This window comes from Sphaeramia orbicularis, chromosome 21 (assembly GCF_902148855.1).
Source record: "Sphaeramia orbicularis chromosome 21, fSphaOr1.1, whole genome shotgun sequence".
Taxonomy (NCBI): Eukaryota; Metazoa; Chordata; class Actinopteri; order Kurtiformes; family Apogonidae; genus Sphaeramia; species Sphaeramia orbicularis.
Genome location: NC_043977.1, coordinates 57557395 through 57574543, shown reverse-complemented (window position 1 = coordinate 57574543; position 17149 = coordinate 57557395). Strand labels below are relative to the sequence as shown.

Below are 17149 nucleotides of genomic sequence, written 5' to 3'. Positions count from 1 at the left end.
TGGACGTTAGAACAAGAGAAGAAGAAGAGTTTTTCCCAAACGTGTGTGTGTGTGTGTGTGTGTGTGTGTGTGTGAGTGTGTGTGTGTGTGTGTGAGTGTGTGTGTGTGTGTGTGTGAGTGTGTGTGTGTGAGTGTGTGTGTGTGAGTGTGTGTGTGTGAGTGTGTGTGTGTGTGTGTGGTGTGTGTGTGTGAGTGTGTGTGTGTGTGTGTGTGTGTGAGTGAGTGTGTGTGTGTGTGTGTGTGTGTGTGTGTGTGTGGACACAGCAGGAAACCACATCAGTTTAGAATTTAGTCAGAGATAGATGAGGAACCAGCATTCTAGACTCAAAACAACAGAGAAATGTAAGTGTTTCCAGAACCTAGAGGGCGCTGTGAGACAAATATGAAAATATCTGTAAATCAACATGATATTTGTGTTGGTCGTCATGTTTGTGGAATGACTTCTCGTGACATAATAAATAAACAAATCATTGCATTTGTGATTTTGTGGTGTCAAAAAATCTGTTTTAATCAAAAAGATTCAATTTGTATTCAAAAGTATGTCACCTGTATTCATTTGAATGCCAGAAGTTATTCTTGGTGTAATGTGGAGGTTGTAACAGAGTAGTTGACTTTTTTTCTGGGAGACCCACAAAGAACGAACATGTGAATTTATGGAAAGTTACAAAATGAGGCGGGCACAAAGAACATGGGAGCTCATGGAAAGTTTCAGAAAATGTGGTGTATGAAAGAAGTACACCTGAGCGGAAATTTTGGACATTCTCAGAAATAATTTACATATTCTAGGAAAAAGTTACATATTAATATATGATAAACTAATACTGGGAATTAGTTGCATATGTGTATGTTTGGACCAATGCTGACAGACACCAAAAACACCTTATCCTATCAGAGACACACTGAAAAGGGGGGTTTCCAACGTGACTAGATTAATGTTCAAAATAAGATAAAAATGGGTGTGGCTTGTAGCTAAACCCAACCTACTTTAGACAAAGTAAAAGTGGACTCCCAGAGCCAAAAGTCTGTTGTTTCTGCAGATTTCAACTCAGTCTTTATTTAATGCATGAATTAACACTTTACGTGGTTTGAATTCTGCTCGGTCTCTGATTTGGACTGGACTCTGTGTGCATTTACTGGACGAAGCTCCGCTACATAGATTAGGGAGGACAGAGACATAAATCCAACACTACAGAGGACAGTGTGGAAGAGCGTCAAAGGGACCAAAGAGGTGTCCCACCGGCAGCAGGAAGTTTTACACGACAGTTTCATGACATTCTGCTCTTCTGTTTTTTTCGACATTTAGTAAATATCGGTAGAGTTTTACACAGATGTCCAACGGAAAAGCGTCTCCTGTTGTTGTTATTATCGTCATTATTTGCTGTGCATGCACATCTCCACCCAGCTGCTCTTATGCAGCTATTTTTAAAGCACTTCCTGCACATGGGCGCCGTCACTGTAGGCTCTTATAAGAATGCCTATGTAAGAATAAGATATTTATGAACCTGCTGATGTTCTGGCTCCAGCTCGTGCATTCGCATTCATGAGACGCTGCTCCGAGTTCAGCCACTAATGTAGACAATGTGGATTTGTACAGCCTGTCAGGACACTTTTATGTCCCATAATTCTGTGCGGTTCACTCAGACATGATAGGTGTTGTGGAGGGAACACATTTAGGAAGGACTGTAAAAGGCAGGATGGAAAAATATTGTATTAACTGAATTTTCTGCAAAACATCTACGAATGTCCAAAAATTACACTGTAAAAAAATCTGTAATTTTACAGATTTTTCACTGTTTATTTTACAGATTTTTCCTGTATTTTTAAGATATAGGAAAATATCAATGAAATGACTGTGATTAGATGACAATGACTAGACTGTGATTTTACATGTCAAATGTAAAATAACATAAAAAAAAATACTGTAACTGTTAATATCCATAAAATTTCCATTTTTTAAAAGAATTTTTTTTTTCCACAGAAAAATACAGTTAAAATAAATTTGCAAATGTATCATAATTTAACAAATATTTATTTTCTATTTATGAGATTAAACTGTTAATTTAAAGTTTAATACTGTAAAAAAATAAATAAATAAATAAAACAAGATAAAATTACTGACACTGAACGGTAACAGAAGTATTAATTCTGTCAGTTGAACCAGACTTGTTTGTTCATTGACAAATATCTTGTGTAATTACAGGAGGTTTCACAACAAAAATGTTGAATAAATGTATTTTGTGAATGTATAACATGTATAAGCACTGATAAACTGTCCAAATACAGTTTTTATCAGTGGATTGGACAACTGAGTCTCATTGAAAATTATTTACATATATATTTACAGGGAATAGGATTGTTTTAATACATGTAAATATTCTTTATTAAACATTAAAAAGGCCAAAAATATGCAAAATCTCATGTAAAGTTAGGGCAAAAAAAATGTATTTGAATTATGGAAAATTACCGTATTTTTATGAGATGGTTATTTTCCGTTATTTCACAGTATTTTTCGGCACCCCAGCGTAAATACTGTTTTTGTACGTTGTTTTTTTTTTTTTTTTTTTTTTTTTTTTTTTTACAGTGTATCTAAAAAAGAAAACCCTAATTTATGCCCGTTTCCATCCACTGCTGTGACTGTTATGGGAATAACATGAGCTGGTTCATCAGTATCATCAGACTCACTGATTCAAATGTTGTTCAGTTTAATGTTGACCTGGTAACATCTGACCTGAGGAGCCGCCAAGGTAAAGCTTTTTAACGGCACCTCTGGTCTGGGTCGGCTAATTTCAGACTCTTTCACAGATTTTTAAAGCCTTGGTCTAACATTTGTCTCTGCAGCTCTTCACATATATATTGGTGTTTTGTTGCAGTTTTCCATCTAATAAAGCACAGGTGTCAAACATGCGGCCCAGGGGCCAAATCCGGCCCACCAAAGGCTCCAGTCTGGCCCCTGGGATGAATGTGTGAAATGCAAAAATTACACTGAAGTTATTAACAGTCAGTGGTTTCCAAATCCTTTTAATTCAGGTTCCACACACAGACACATACAGTCCAATCAGATTTCCAGTGGGTCAGAACCAGTCAAATATGATCAGAATAACCTGTAAATAATGACAACAGATGTTCTTTGTTTTTTTGGTCTAAAAAAAGGAAATAACATGAAAATGTTTACATTACCAAACTATACTTTTATAAAAAAAAATGTGAATAACCTGAACAAATATGAACAAACAGAAATGTCTTAAGAAAAGTAAATGCAATTCTACCAATTCTGTCTGTTATAAATGTTTTGTGTGATTGTAACGCACATGTGTAAAGGATAAACTGAGGCAGAATATTGGTAAAACTGCATTTATTTTTCTTCAGACAATTCAAGTTGTTCATGTTATTCAGATTTTTAAGGAAACTTTGTCAATGTAAACCTGATCAGAATAGAATTTTACTTTTTTCACTGTTATTGTTTTACTGGTTCGGCCCACTGCAGATCCAACTGGGCTGAATGTGGAACTGAACTAACATGAGTCTGACCCCCCTGGAATAAGGCGTTCCTCTGTGTTTCCTCACCAATCTTTACGTGAACACCGTTATTTGCTCAGTCTATACACAGACCTAGACAGGGTTTTACATCTTAATGGATACGCTTTGAGTATGTGTTCATAGAAAAGCGCTATATAAATCAAATCCATTATTATTATTATTATTATTATTATTATTATTATTATTATTAACCCTGTAAAACCTGATCCATCAAAAAATTAGCTACAAAATTATAATTTTTTGGAAATCAAAATGTTTATTAGACTTTTTAACAATATCCAACCAAAACATTTTTCCATATCATTTTGTTTACAATATGTTTTTGTGCCACATTTGATACATTGGGCATTTTTATAAAGTATTTTATATACTTCTAGTATCAAATTTGATACACATGTATTTAACTCAATTTAACTGAATTATAAAGAATCAATTATCAAGTAACTACATTTTTACAGTTCACAAATTACTTTTTAAAAAAAAAGAATAACAATACAAATCTTCTTCTTAACGTGACGTTTTAAAAAATTACCAAAGACCTTCCTGCAAAAAGTGTGTGGATGGTTTAGCGATAGCAGCCATATTGAAAAAGGAAAATAAAGCCGTTGGCTGCAGTGGGATGATAATCCACCAGGGGGCAGAAAACACATAATGGGTCACAGACAGCAGGTTTATGAGGAAAGTTTTGATCTAGTTGATAAGATAGAGGTCTCAGAACCTAGTGTAGCAATTATGATACAAAGGGTTTTAAAGGGTTAAAGACAATGGAATGGTAAATGTCCTGTGAGTAACTCCTGAGCTGCCTCCAGTTCCTGCAGTCAGTGGTGGTAGCTTCATGTAAATCCACATATTTTGCACCATGTGGAATGCTGACAGTCTGACAGGATGACCACATGCATGGAGCACATTCAGAGCCCCCCCCCCCCCCCACTGTAAGCCAATGCACAGTGAGCAGCTGCTGCTTTGTGACTTGGCCCATTCGACTCATTCCGGATCTCATGCTGGCTCGGCTCGAGGGAAGAGAGTGGGCCAGAGTGGGCCAGGGGTAGGCCGGGCGGGAATGGTGCAGTGTGCATAAAGGCCGCTGACTCCGCCCCCCCACAGCTGATGCAGAGTGACGGAGGCCCAAAGGATTCTGGGTCAGTAATGGATGCAGATGAATATGAAGGAAACCACCGACAGAACCATGAAACTGGGATGAAGAAGGATTTCTGCAGCCTCACCAAAACATTCTGGACTGTTGACATCCTTTTACCTCCACCAGGAGGTTCTGGGATCACTTTGCTTTGTGTGTTTGTGTGTTTGTTTGTTTGTGTGTTTCTTTGTTTGTTTGTTTTCATCTTTAGTGTAAAACTCTTCCACCCATCTTTCCCAGATCTTCCCCACAGATAGGCCTAGGCCCTGGGACCAACCCAGTCCATTTTGGTCCCAGTAGGACAAAGTTCAAGGTCACAACATCTACAGTTTTCCATCTGTCATCATTGAGACATTTTCCAAAATTCATCCAAAATTCCAAACGACTCCGATTCTCCTCCAGTTGGATCCACCTGTAGCTTAGAACAATCTGTTGTATGTGGAACTAAATTGTCCACATCCACTGTGGAATGTGGACTCTGTGGACATTTACACTGAACATTGAAAATCCCATTTCCCACACATTTAAAATTAGAACTCAACTAATATTGATGTGAATTGAATCTAATTGGACAGACACATGACTGGGACCAGATTCAACTGTTTCTGTGTATGGAACAACCTGGAAACTGTTGGATTTAAACAGACAGAGTGGATCCACACATGCACAGAGTTCAGGGTGAAGGAGGAGCTGTGAGTTCTGAACACTGGTTTATTCACATTTTTAACTGTTTTTTAAATGACAGTTACCTCAGCTACTTTTCAGTGAATTGTTAATATTTTATTTCATTACTCACCAGATTAACTCCAACAGAGGGGAAGCAGTTCTAGTGCAGTTAGGTCCTGTTCTTATTAGGGCTGGTAGAAAATATCAGTTCTGCAATACAGTATATCACGATATTTCATTTCACAATACTGTATCGATATTAAAAAGTACTGTATCAATATTTTTAGGTGTTTATTCAAATGCAGATATTATGGAGGTTCATTTTTGGGTTTTTTTGTTTTTCTTTATTGTTTATATTTTATTTATTCTTTAACAGTGTTTTATTAAATAATGTTTATTTGAATCCTCCTAAAAGCACTTTTTTCTGTCTGAGGCAGATGTTGGTTCCTTTTGTTTGGATTGAACTCAAATCCTGTTCTGATGTTAGTTGTGAACTAATAGAATCTGAACATTTGAACAGGATCTGAAACTGGAATGTCTGTAAAACAGAATTTCAGTTTGAACACAGTTTGAACATTAGGTGATAGAACATTAGATCCTGTTGGATCAAATACAAATGTGTTTAGGATTTGTGCAGATTTCGGCTGTAATTCAATTCTTCCAGGAAATAATCATTAAAAAAAAAAAGAAACAAGTAAAAAATTGCCTTTTTAACAGTATCATGATATATTGTGATATCGTATCGTGATCCTAGTATTGTGAGTTGTATCGTATCACCAGATTCTTGCCGATACACAGCACTAGTTCTTATCTCAATCAATCAATCAGTCAATCAAATTCTATTTATATAACACCAAATCATAACAAAACAATATCTCATGACACTTTATGTATAAAGCCTAATGTCCTTACTGCTGATTGGAACAGGACAAATGAGGACATCTGATTGGCTCTGAGGAAACAGACACGCCCATATTTGGTGTCTCAGTACTGTGGACGTAGACACTGGCTTATTTGTTTGTTTGTTTGTTTGTTTGTTTGTTTCTATTAATGTGAAATAATTGATCATCATTTTATTCTTGTAATTCAGAAATTAATATTTTGTACAAGCTGTAGGTGATCCTCTTTGATTTATAGGTGTGCATTTTACGCACAGTTGGTGACAGATGCTAGTATTTTAGAACATTTGACCTAGCACCAAAAATAAAAATGCAAATGAATCAATGTTGGAGTTAATCACTGACATATGCCAGGATGAAAAAATCAAATAATATGTGATCTACCTTTTATGTAGTATTTTGAAAAAAAATATTTTTGTGTGTTTTTTGCATCAAAAAAATGATTTGTTTCCATTACAAACACGACATTTAAAGGGTTAAAAATGTGACAATTATTGAGTATTTGGTATTTTTATTTACGGCTCAAGTTGATGAAAAAGAAAAAAGTGTAAAAGAATTAAAAACAAAGTGTATGAAAATTTTTTTTGACACTATTCCCCAAGTGTGCGAAAAACGCACACTTGGTGTTCAGTAAGGGCCTTGGTGGACGGGATATCAGAGGGTTAAAGCCATTCCATTATACTTTTTTTTCTTCCTTTAAGGTTATGTACTCCGTCCTTCACACCATAAACACAAAGATATCCATATGCAGTTAACCCTCCAGTATCCGGATGCGCCTTTTAGGCACACTTTGCACTTTGTGTTAAAAAACTTCATATTATTTTTCACAATTTAAATAAGGTTAGAATTCAAAAGTTGTTCATTTTTGCATGATCTTTAAAATTCTGTCCACCAACTCAAATGTGCACACTGTAAACAAAAGAAAATGACCAGACTAGCATCTGTCTGCCAAGTGTGCAGAAAACGCACTGTTTCAAACATTTGATCTGTGTGATTAGGACTGACCTGGATTTACAAAAATAAAATCAAATTAGAGCAGAAAAATAAATCAATATATAATATTTAATAGTTTGACTTATAGGTGTGCATTTTACGCACACTTGGTGACAGATGCTAGTATTTTAGAACATTTGACCTAGCACCAAAAATAATAATGTAAATGAACTGATGTTGGAGTTAATCACTGACATATGCCAGGAGGAAAAAATCAAATAATATGTGATCCACTTTTTATGGAGTATACTGAAAAAAATTAATTTTTTGTGTGTTTTTTGCATCCAAAAAAATGGTTTGTTTACATTACAAACACAGCATTTAAAGGGTTAAAAAATGGGACAATTGTTGAGTATTTGGTATTTTTATTTACGGCTCAAGTTGATGAAATAGAAAAAAGTGTAAAAAAAAAAAAAAAAAAAAAAACTGTATGAAAATTTTTTTTGACATTATTCCCCAAGTGTGTGAAAAACACACACTTGGTGTTCAGTAAGGGCCTTGGAGGACGGGATACCAGAGGGTTAAAGCCATTCCATTATGTTTTTTTTCGTCCTTTAAGGTTCTGTACACCGTCCTTCACACCATAAACACAAAGATATCCAGATGCAATGAAATCAACTTAGTCCACAACAAAACCAAAAACAAACACACACATTTTTGTTATTAACAGTAGCACACAGAAGCACTCTGCTGCCTCCCATGACAAAAACTGAGCAGAACTAAAATATCTGTTCAAATGGATTAGATTTAACAGAAGATCCTACTTTGGATAAAATGACCCTTTGACAAAGTCAGACGTGTTGGAGAGTGTCTGACAGAAGGGATGAAAATATGTGACAGAAACAGAACACTCACAACTCCATCAAACTCTCCTTTTTCATTAGTACAGCTCTGTACTGTTCCACAGGCCTGAGTACAAATACATACAAACGGAGTTCCCTCAAATAAAAAACAGTCAGTTCCAAGTTGGATCTCTGATAACAGGCAGAGGTGAAGGCAGGTCCCCACAAGGTTCAAATAGTTTAGGATTGTTCATTCTGGTTTAGTTTTATTTAGTTCTGATGTTTTTTTCTCTAATTCAGTTCATTTTAATTCGTTTTTAGAGCAGGTTTGATAGTTTTTATTAGTTTTCATTGCTTTCTAATTGCTTAGTTGTAGTTTAGTTGTAGTTCAGTTGTAGTTCAGTTGTAGTTCAGTTGTAGTTCAGTTGTAGTTCAGTTGTAGTTCAGTGGTCTCTTTTCTCTTCTTCTCTGTGGTCGTATTCAAATCCATCCCAGACAGGACTCTGCTGCTTTAGTCTCCATGTTTCCAGGTAGAGTGGGGACCAGAAGACGACTGGAAACCACAGTGAACACAAGTGACGGACCCTTAAATATCATATGGTGCCAGCACAGAAAATTGCTTAAGGGAAATAAATCGATTTCGTATTAGTCCGACGTTAATGAAAACGAAGGGAATTTTATCCAGAATTTGTATCCGTTTTAGTTAGTTTTGTAAACACACAATACAGCTTCAGTTAGTTATCGTTTTTTTCTTTTAATTATAGTTTTATTTATTTCAGTTAACGAAAATGTTTTTACAATTCTAGTTTTCGTCATTTCATTATTTTTCGTTAACGGTAATAACCTCGGTTCCCCAAATACAGGACAAATACTGACGATGACCTGGTGTACAGTAGAAAACCAGTGTTCAGAACTCAAACCTCCTCCTTCACCTGAACTCTGTGCATGTGTGGATCCACTCTGTCTGTTTAAATCCAACAGTTTCCAGGTTGTTCCATACACAGAAACAGTTGAATCTGGTCCCAGTCATGTGTCTGTCCAATTAGATTCAATTCACATCAATATTAGTTGAGTTCTAGTTTTAAATGTGTGGGAAATGGGATTTTCAATGTTCAGTGTAAATGTCCACAGAGTCCACATTCCACAGTGGATGTGGACAATTTAGTTCCACATACAACAGATTGTTCTAAGCTACAGGTGGATCCAACTGGAGGAGAATCAGAGTCGTTTGGAATTTTGGATGAATTTTGCAAAATGTCTCAATGATGACAGATGGAAAACTGTAGATGTTGTGACCTTGCTGTGACCTTGAACTTTGTCCTACTGGGACCAAAATGGACTGGGTTGGTCCCAGGGCCTAGGCCTATCTGTGGGGAAGATCTGGGAAAGATGGGTGGAAGAGTTTTACACTGAAGATGAACAAACAAACAAACAAACACACACACAAAGCAAAGCGATCCCAGTACCTCCTGGCGGAGGTAAACAAACCATCTGTCATATAAACCTGCTTCAAATACTTTGCAGAATTAGAGAAAAGGTGACAGGTCTGAACCTGGGGTCGGAGGGGTGGGTATGAGATCAGTATGTGTTTGAGTTTATGGCTCAGACCTGATGGAGAGTATTATTCAGAACTAGATCTGAGGTTTTAGTTCCTACGTTCCCTGAAGGCAACATGAGCGGGGAAGGTCCCTAAGATTTTTGTCATGCTGTCACTCATGATTCCACGCCCCTCTCAGTTCAGGCCACGCCCTCCACGCCACATCAGGGCCACAAGTCGAACGAGCAAAAAAAAGTTCTAAAAGTGAAAAAATAAGATTTGAAACCGTAAAAAATAAGATATGAATCTGAAAAGATAAAACATGCAACTAAAAAAAAATAAAACCTCAAATATTAAAATATATATCAAAGTGAAAAATTAAAATAAATAATTTATTCAAAAGAATTACCAAAGTGAATCAAAATTATATTTAACCTGAAAAAAACTTTACATACACTAATTTTTCAATTGGAATACATTGTTGTATTTTTTCAAAATTCAAGATCAAAACTTAAATTTTCAGTTTCAAATTTTATATTTCCATATACAAAACTTATGGCCCTAAATCAGCTCCATAATCAGCTGACCGTTCAACTGTTGGCCTTTTCCTCCTGCAAACTACTGTTCACGTCACCCTTAAAAACTAAATAAAATCAGCTGACTTCAACTAAACACAAAAGCACATCAGGAGGAATATCTGAGCAGATGTTGACGCTGTCGTCAGGTCCATTTTTCAGACGTTATCGACTGCTTTTAAAAACTCTGGCAGTATTGATGTGTAAAGCACTTTAGCAGTTGGTCTCAAACACATGCATAAACACATCCACTCCACTCTGCCCTTCCTGGGTAAGTACAGGATGTGCGGACGGAGAGGGAGGCTTTTTATTTATTTTTTTATTTTTTCCCCTCTCCTCCGTTGCCAGGAATGCTTTATGGGCCGTGGTAATATTGGACTTCTCCTGCTGCACAGATTGCTTGATTCAATCAAGCGAGTCAGTGCCTTGTAAAGTTATTACACTTTGTGCAATGTCATGTGTTCTGGAGCCAGTGGACGCTTCCTGTCAAAGTGGCCGACGGCGGAGCACGTGTGCCGCGGCACGTCAGCGTCTATAAATAGACCTAATGAACTCAGATAAACACTTTGACTAATCAATTAGAGCTGCTTTTTTTTTTTTTTATCACAGATGAAATACAGCATGTTGTCCTTGTCAACATGTGCTCCTGGTAGCATTAACTTCTACAGCCTGAGGGTATGAGGATGCAAAAGACAGCAGGAGCAGATGAAGAGATAGTGGGGGGGTGGGGGTGGGGGGGGGTGGAGAGGGAGGGGGAAGAAGAAACAAATCCAGTGACCTCAGTGATATCATCTACAACTGTGTCAATTTTCTAAGAGGGACTGAAGAGCTGCAGGGGAAAAACTTTAAATATGCATAAAGGAGAGACGAAAGGAGCAGAGACACAGCGCAGTATGAAGACAACAAGCTGAAAAAAAAACAAAAACAAACAAAAACAGGAGGGGGGGGGGGGGGTTCAAAGTACGATTCAAAGAGAGCAGGAAGTAGATGTGAACAGTGGAATCATCCTACCTGCTCAGAGGTGGTGTGGTGGGATGGAGAAGTGAGGAGAGTCAAAGGGGTCCTGGGGTGGTCCAGGGGGGTGGGGGTCCGAGTCCGGGCAGGGTGGGGGTCCGAGTCCGGGCTAGAGGGTGGTCCAGGAGGAAAGGAGGAAGGATGGAGTGACAAGGAGCAGGGAGACGGGGACGCTGAAGGGAAGAAGAAGAAGAACAAACGCTGCTGCTCGCCCTCCCTTCGCTCTCCCTCTCCCTCTCTCTCTCTCTCTTCCGCTAACACACACACACACACACACACACACACAAACCCCAGAGTCACTCAGATAATCGGCAGAAAGACTCTTCAGATTTACACGCTCCGCCACAGGGGGAGGGTGAAGCCACACTGGCTCCTCCCACTCCTTCTGTAGGCAGCCAATGAGAGCGGCTCACACATGTCCAGGCGGCCAATGAGAGCGGAGGAAGCCGGCGCTTCACCCCAGCCAATAAGTGCAATAGCTCATATCCAGTTGGAATAATGACAGTATGGAAGGAGACGTGAAAAAGCTTCCGTTTCTGAAGGACGGAGCAGCAGCCGCTGATCTGCAGCACAGGCAGTAGACCACCACACAAGACCTGCACCCAGACCAGACCTGCACCCACACCAGACCAGACCTGCACACACAAGACCTGCACACACAAGACCTGCGCCCACACCAGACCTGCACCCAGACCAGACCAGACCTGCACACACAAGACCTGCACCCACACCAGACCTGCACACACAAGACCTGCACCCACACCAGACCTGCACACACAAGACCTGCACCCAGACCAGACCTGCACACACAAGACCTGCACCCAGACCAGACCAGACCTGCACACACAAGACCTGCACCCACACCAGACCTGCACACACAAGACCTGCACCCAGACCAGACCAGACCTGCACACACAAGACCTGCACCCACACCAGACCTGCACACACAAGACCTGCGCCCACACCAGACCTGCACACACAAGACCTGCACCCAGACCAGACCAGACCAGACCTGCACACACAAGACCTGCACCCAGACCAGACCAGACCAGACCTGCACACACAAGACCTGCACCCAGACCAGACCAGACCAGACCTGCACACACAAGACCTGCACCCAGACCAGAGACCAGACCAGACCTGCACCCAGACCAGACCAGACCTGACCACACAAGACCTGCACCCAGACCAGACACCAGACCAGACCTGCACCCACACCAGAACAGAACACACCAGAACAGAACAGAACAGACCAGGGCCGCATCACACTTGGATTTGCCTTTTTTTTTCTTCTTCTTTTTTTTCCCCACAATATTTTTATTGGCATTTAAGTTTTAGATTAAAACGAACATGAATCAAAACTATATAAACACTCATACACACCCATTCACACCACGCAGACTTGCACCAAATGATATCTAAATAGATATAAATAACATACAGATATTCTTATGAACATGTGCACATATATGTAAAAAAAAATACAAATAATAATAATAATTAAAACTGTTAGCGGTGTTAAGGCCCTTGCCCTCCTGCTGCGACCACCGACAGTCAGAGGACACTATCGTGGGCTCGATCCGACATTCTGCGAGATACGCACAGTTTTCTACTTCTGAAAATGAACGCTTCATCACAGCCACGCCCAACATTTGATCAAAAATGTAAATGGTAACTTTTGATCACACATGTGTGGAGGTGATTTTCACCCAGTTTGGTCCAAACTGGATGTAAACCCTCGGAGGAGATGATGAAAGGATGAGGGGTGGGATTTTACAGGTACATGCTTCCACCCAATATGGCCAACTTCCTGTTGGGTTTAGGGCAGGGCCATAATGTAATTTTTTACTTGTCCTACCATGGGCTATGTCTGGACCAACTTTCATGTTTGTACGTGGAAAAAAAATTGGGGAGGGCTCCCATCCACGTAATGACTTTTGAGGGGGCGCTGCCGAGTCATTTTGCAATATTTTTTCTCGGCAACTTCAAATAAATACATTTTTCGCCAGGCTTGAATTTTTGGTCAAATAAAATTGACTTTTTGTGAACGTTCAGGGGGTCAAATTTGCGTTCAAAGTGGCGACAGAATAATAATAACAGAACCATGCGATTTTAATAGGCCCTCACCGGCTAGTGCCTGCGTGGCTCGGGCCTAAAAATATTAAAATACAGCAGTCATGATAAGAAAAAAAAAAAATTCAATAAAATTAAACAGTGATCATTTGTATGACATGTTCCTATTTTCCAGATACCATAATGTTCATATAAGGTTCCCATAATTGTGCAAATTCCTCCAGTTTTCCTGTGGTCGTAGAAGTCAGTCTTTCCACTCTGATCCTTCTTTTATCCGTTGCTTCATAGAAGGAGTTTCCATGTTCTTCCAGTTCAAAGCCAGAACTCTCCTGTTATACATGTACCAGTCCACAGTCCAACACTTTAGTTTGTTTCTTAGTATGTGTGAAATCCTCAGGATAAATTCCCAGTATACAAACTTTAGAACCAAATGGAATCTTAATGTTAAACACCTCAGACACACAGATGATAACCTCCTTCCAGAATCTGTGTCTCTGAACATTCCCACACACAGTGAATCAGAGTTCCTTTATTATCTGGACATTTAGTCCACGTATCAGGAATATGACTGGACATATGATGGAGTCTTTCAGGGGTTCTAGAAACCCTTGTTAACCCTTGATATTGTAGTAACTTAAGTTGTGTATTTATAGTTTGTTTTTGGGCCTTCAAACGGGCCTGGTTCCAGTCTGCTTCATCTATGTCTTCTGTATCATTTCAATATTCCCATTGCTAAATCTTTACAATGGATTTGGCTTTTAGGTTTTTTTTTTTGTTTGTTTGTTTTTTGCTTCAAATAGCATTGGAAATAGTTAATGGACCAGTGTGACAAAGTAATTGTGGGACACATGAAAAGAGAAGAAAAGAAAAGATTCAGTTTTTTCATATACACTGTCTAGCAATTTCTGTTTAAAATAATATTATTGCATTATATCAAATTTTTCCTTTTCCATGTTCAAAATAAGAGAAGTCACTGCACTCACTGTAATAGTCTGTTTCACTTGCTCACAAGTTAATGTTTATTCCCATATTTTAAGCAAAAATTAACATTGCTTTTGGCTTTTTCACCGTCATATGAACATATACATTATATATAAATGCAATGTGTGTGAAACTGTAAGCCATTCTATCAGGCTAATATTGATGCTTGTGTGTGTGATCCTCCTGAACAGGACAGCTGACAGCTGGAGACATGATGTGTCCACAGACTTATGTCCACAGAGTTGAGAAACATCAATATTCAGTTTAACGGTAGATGTTTCTTCCTCAGTCAGATGTGATGGCAGTAGATGGTTAGAGGAGGAAGAACATTAGTATTTACAGTCAGAGACAAATATTTAGAGGAGCTTTATAAGTAGAACATTTAAATCAGTGCTGATGTAAATTCAGTCTCAACTATCTGTGAGGCTTTTTGGAAACAAAGATAACAGTTTAAACCAAACTAACAAATGCAGAGTTATTTATCCCAATATTGGGCTAAATATAGACTATATTATATTAACTGTGTTAAGAAACACCTAAATTCAGTGTGTCCCAATACTTTTGTCCATTTGTGAATGACTTGCTGTGCTGTGAGGCTAACGATATGGAGGTTGGACTTGTTTGTGTTGGAGTCATTCAGTGGTTCTTCTAAAGGGCCTGGGTCACGGTGCCAGTGTTGTGCTGCGTTTCCACTACGTGGTACCGGCTCGGCTCGGCCTTTTTGCATTTCTGTTCTGAAAAAGGACCTGGAATCTGGTACCCGGCACTAGTTTTTTGGTGTCACCTCTGCTGAGGTTCCAGGACTGGGGACCAGATACTTAAAGGTGACACTGTGTAAACACTGCAGACCACTGATTGGTCAGAGTCGTCTGTGTGCCCCGCCCTTTTACAAAAAACAGATGCAGAAGTTGACAGTAAATCTGTTGGTGTTAATACCGTCACACATCCTGCGGTGAAATCACAGAAACCAAATGAACTGTTCATTTACTGACCTGAAAGAAAACACACTCATTGGACTTCCTTGTTTCAATTTAACATAATTTCAACATTTTCTTGTGTCAGTTACAAAATGTAATCATTTCTTGTTTGAGTGTAATATCATTTTGTAGACAGTTAAATCAATCATACTTTTGTTTATGTTTAAATAACTTGACAGTTTTTTGGATGTAAGCTGACAGTGAGCTTCTCCTGTCTGAAAGATGATCAGCCACCACTGACCTGGTACCAGAGTCCAGTTGAGCCGCTTCCACAAAGCGGAAACTGCGGCATTAGGTCACTGTTCACCACTCATGATCTGGTGCAGTTTGGACAAAGAACCCAAAAGTCGACGTCCACATATAGAAGCACATGATGGAGCCATGTGCTCCACCCACATCCTCCACTCCTTCTGCTTCATACATCACATTTACAACGCACTAGTAGAACAGGGTGTGAAATTTCATCATGCATTTGTGTTCACAAAGCAGCGGCCTTCCCTTCCACCAGTCGTCTTTTATTTCCCCTCCACTCCTGTTGGATCGATGGTGAACACACAGCGTGATCCGTGATCAATGGTGGACTGTCAGATTGAGGAATGAAAAGCACATCACCTTTCCATTCTTCAGCGCGCACGTCCAAATGAACAAAACACCTCACTTATGTTCCATCCAAACCAGCGTGTGTGAAGTGTTTTTGAGTGGTTCTTTTTGTCAGCACACCGCTCAGCGACTCCATGAAAGGTAGATGATCTGAGGGATGGAGGTATTCTCCAGGGCTGTGCGCTGCAGGATCCAGGTTTTATAGGCCTCCAGAAAATGGAAGGTTTTCTTCATGAAATTCACAAGCTTTAAAAGTAACTTTTCGATGAACAGAACGAATCCTGGAACACAGTGATCTGTTTTCTAAATGACTGTGAAAGGTGGCAGAGGAATGAACGACTCCCAGAATGCATTGGTCCAAAGATGGGGCAGCAGCAGCAGCACATCTGGGCACTGTTTACACTGAACATAAGGAAAGAAAGTAATGGAGCGTCTGGGATAGGGGCGGGAATCGATAAGAATTTAAAGATTCCAATTCCATTATCCATTCTCATTGGGTGAGGGAATAAAAGAGTACAAACCAAGGTTATTATTGTTAACAAAAACTAACGAAATGACGAAAGCTTGAAAATTGAAAGAACATTTTTGTTAACTGAAATAAGTAAAAACTCTAATTAAAAGAAAAAAACGATAACTAACTGCAGTTGTATTGTGTGTTTTCAAAACTAACTAGAAGCACTCGGAGAGCGCAGACCTCCGCCAAGGCTGATCAGTAGCCCCCCCCGTGGGCCCCCCCACACCAAGGAGGTTCTGTTTTTGCCAGGGTTTGTTTGTTTGTTTGTCTGTCTGTTTGTCTGTCCATTAGTGTGCAACATAACTCAAAAAGTTATGGACAGATTTTGATGAAATTTTGTGGTCTGCGCCCCCCCTGTGGGCCCCCCCACCCCCGATCACCACCAAAATTTAATCATTTCTTCCTTATCCCATTTCCAACAAACCCTGAAAATTTCATCAAAATCTGTCCATAACTTTTTGAGTTATGTTGCACACTAACGGACAGACAAACAAACAGACAAACCCTGGCAAAAACAGAACCTCCTTGGCGAAGGTAACTAAAACAAAATTATGGATAAATTTCCCTTCATTTTTGTCAATGTCGGATTGATATGAAAGCGATTTATTTCACTCTAGTAATTTTCTGTGCTGTCTCCATACGACACTTTTTGCTCCGTCACTTGTGTTCACTTGTGGTTTCCAGTCATCTTCTGGTCCCCACTCTACCTGGAAACATGGAGACTAAAGCAGCAGAGTCCTGTCTGGGATTGATTTGAATAGGAGCACAGAGAAGAAGAGAAAAGAGACCACTGAACTAAAACTAAACTACAACTAAACTACAACTAAGCATTTAGAAAAAAATGAAAACCAATAAAAACTAGTAAA

At 39.2% G+C, this 17149-nt stretch overlaps 1 long non-coding RNA gene across 1 annotated transcript in view; it reads left to right on the top strand.

Annotated features, from left to right (window-relative positions):
* LOC115412720 (uncharacterized) overlaps nucleotides 1-11342 on the top strand; it is a 55777-nt gene extending 44435 nt beyond the window's left edge. The window contains exon 3 of the long non-coding RNA XR_003934377.1: nucleotides 11086-11342. This is a non-coding gene — a long non-coding RNA (uncharacterized LOC115412720). The remainder of the gene's footprint in view (nucleotides 1-11085) is intronic.
* The last annotated feature ends 5807 nt before the right edge of the window (nucleotides 11343-17149 follow it).